Source organism: Trichechus manatus, unplaced genomic scaffold (assembly GCF_000243295.1).
Source record: "Trichechus manatus latirostris isolate Lorelei unplaced genomic scaffold, TriManLat1.0 scaffold00224, whole genome shotgun sequence".
Taxonomy (NCBI): Eukaryota; Metazoa; Chordata; class Mammalia; order Sirenia; family Trichechidae; genus Trichechus; species Trichechus manatus.
In genome coordinates, this window is record NW_004444160.1 from 2,018,039 (window position 1) to 2,021,713 (window position 3,675).

Below are 3,675 nucleotides of genomic sequence, written 5' to 3' on the forward strand. Positions count from 1 at the left end.
GGTTAACGGATGTTAATTATGTCATTAGTTGTTTGTTTGTTTGTTTGTTTTCGGTAGACCAGAGGATTGGGGGTAGTATAGTCAATGACGTCTTTGAAAAATTGGGAAGACGTTACACAAGTCTTTCATTACTTGACTGTTAAAATGAGTGTCTCTGTCACCGCAAAATGTATTGGGTGCTCCCCAAGTAGGAATAACATTCTCCATCTGTTTCTTAGCTACATAGGAAGAAGTTGCATTATGGCTAGGAAAGCTTGTACCCAGTGAGAAAATCTGCAGACCATTACTGGCAAATATTTATAGCCATTGGAAGGGGGGAGATGAATGAAATCTGTCATTCAATCATAGGCCTAGCAGGTAGCAGATATTTCCTGGGGGGTGGCCAATAACACCATCCAGCATTAAATTGGGAACAAATAATGCAATGTTTGGTGACATGATCAGTAGTGCTCCAAAAATGCCCCCACCAATGCTTAGAAATAGTATCTACTAAATTATTTTTTGCCCTAGTGGTTATTTGCATGTAAAGTTTGCAACAAAGGAATCTTCAAAAATTTGGATAGGACTGGTTTGAGCCCTGGTGGAACAATGGTTAAGTGCTACAGCTGCTAACCAAAAGGTCGACAGTTTGAACCCACCAGCCACTCCTTGGAAACACTATGGGGCAGTTCTACTCTGTCCTATAGGGTTGCTATGAGTCGGAATCAACTCGACAGCAACGGGTTTGGTTTTGGTTTTGGTTTATAATCAGATCCTTCTTATACTTGAGACTCTCACCTCAATAACATCCTTCTTTTTCTCCTCAGGACCCCATTTTTGATGGCTTACTAAGTTATGCCATATGGTCTCACTTGAAGTGTCATCCTGTACAAAAAATCACCTTCATCTTACGACAGACTGGGTTCATTATGTTCACAGCCTTCCCTGGATATTGCTGCGGGCTGGAACTTAGTAGAAGCAGCTAACTTAGGAGCCTTATCAGCCAAATTATTTCTTTTTATTTCCTCTCTTTGGGGTCTCCTTTAGGTTGATGAGCTTGTATTTTAACTATAGCAATTGACAAAGGTAGCAACATGACCTCCAGGAGGTTGGCAACTAAGGGACCATTTTTAATCTGGGTTCCTGATGAAGTGAGGAATGCTTGATATTTCCAAAGCTTTTTAAAATCATGTACAATCCCAACAGCAAACCTAGTTGTGGTGGTTATTGTTAGGTGCCATCGAGTCGGTTCGAACTTATAGTGACCCTATTACAACAGAACAAAACACTGCCCAGTCCTGCATCATCCTCATGATCATTGTTATGCTTGTGTCCATTGTTGCAGCCACTGTGTCAATCCATCTCGTTAAGGGTATTCTTTTTTCATTGACCCTCTACTTTATCAAGAATGATGTCCTTCTCCAGGGACTGGCCCCTCCTGATAACATGTCCAAAGTATATGAGACAAAGTCTTGCCTTCCTCAGTATTAAGGAGCATTCTGGCTGTACTTCCTCCAAGACAGATTTGTTCGTTCTTTTGGCAGTCCATGGTATAGTCAATATTCTTTGCCAACACCACAACTCAAAGGTGTCAGTTCTTTGTTCTTCCTTATTCATTGTCCAGCTTTTGCATGTATATGAGGCTATTGAGTACACTATGGCTTGGGTCAGGCGCACTAGTCCTCAAAGTGTTATCTTTGCTTTTTAACACTTTAAAGAGGTCTTTTGAAGCAGATTTGCCAAATGTAATGTGTACTTTGATTTCTTTTTCTTTTTCTTTTTTTCTTGACTGCTGCTTCCATAGATGTTGATTATGGATCCAAGAAAAATGAAATCCTTGACAACTTCAATCTTTTCTCCGTTTATCATGATGTTGCTTATTGGTCCAGTTGTGAGGATTTTTGTTTTCTTTATGCTGAGGCGTAATCCATAAGGAAGACTGTAGTCTTTGATCTTCATCAGTAAGTGATTCAAGTCCTCTTCACTTTCAACAAGTAAGATTGTGTCATTTGAATATAGCAGGTTGTTAATGAGTTTTCCTCCCATACTGATGCCCCTTTCTTCTTCATTTAGTCCAGATTCTCGGATTATTTGCTCAGCATACAGAGTGAATAAATATGGTAAAACGAATACAACCCTGACGCACACCTTTCTTGACTTTAAACCACGCGGTATCCCCTTGTTCTGTTTGAAAGACTGCTTCTTGATCTATGTACAGGTTCCTCATGAGCACAATTAAGTGTTCTCGAATTCCTATTCTTCACAATGTTATCTATAATTTGTTATGATCCACACAGTCAAATGCATTTGCATAGTCAATAAAACACAGGTAAACATCTTTCTGGTATTCTTTGCTTTCAGCCAGGATAAATCTGACAACAGCAATGATATCCTTGGTTCCATGTCTCCTTGTGAATCTGGCTTGAATTTCTGGCAGTTCCCTGTCAATGTACTATTGCAACCACTTTTGAAAGATCTTCAGCAATATTTTACTTGCTTGTGATATTAATGATATTGTTCAATAATTTTCACACTCCATTGAATCACCTTTCTTTGGAATAAGCATAAATATGGACTTCTTCCAGTCGGTTGGCCAGGAAGCTGTCTTCCAAATTTCTTGGCATAGACAAGTAAACACTTCCAGTGCTGCATCTGTTTATTGAAACATATGAATTGGTATTCCCTCAATTCCTGGAGCCTTGTTTTTCGCTAGTGCTTTCAGTGCAGCTTGGATTTCTTTTGGTTTTCTAACTCCAGGTCTTTGCACATATTCTTATAATACTTTGTCTTCTCAAGTAGCCCTTTGAAATCTGCTGTTCAGCTCTTTGACTTCACCATTTCATTTGTTCACTTTAGCTATTCGACATTCAACAGCAAGTTTCAGAGTCTCTTCTGACATCTATTTTGGTCTTTTCTTTCTTTCCTGTCTTTTTAATGACCTCTTGCTTTCTTCATGTATGATGTCCTTGATGTCATTCCACAACTCGTCTGGTCTTCAGTCACTAGTGTTCAATATGTCAAATATATTCTTGAGAGGGTCTCTAAATTCAGGTGGGAAATACTCAACGTTGTACTTTGGCTTCATGAAGTTGTTCTAATTTTCTTCAAATTCACCTTGAACTTGAGTAGGAGCAATTGATGGTCTGTTCTGCAGTCGGCCCCTGGCCTTGTTCTGACTGATGATATTGAGCTTTTCCATAATCTTTTTCCACAGATGTTGTCGATTTTATTCCTGTGCATTCCATCTGGCGAGTTACACATGTATGGTTACCATTCATGTTGTTTAAAACAGGTATTTGCAATGAAGAAGTCATTTGTCTTGCAAAATTCTACCATGCGATCTCTGGCATAGTTACTATCAACAAAGCCATATTTTCCAACTACCAATCCTTCTTCTTTGTTTCCGACTTTTGCATTCCAATTGCCAATAATTATCAATGCATCCTGATTGCATTTTCAATCAATTTCAGACTACAGAATTTGGTAAAAATCTTCAAATTCTTCATCTTTGGCCTTAGTGGTTGGTGTGTAAATTTGAATAATAGTCGTATTAACTGGTCTTCCTTGTAGGCGTATGGATATTATGCTATCACTGAAAGCATTGTACATCAGGATAGATCTTGAAATGTTCTTTTTGATGATAAATGCAATGCCATTCCTCTTCAATTTGACATTCCAAGCATAAAAGACCATATG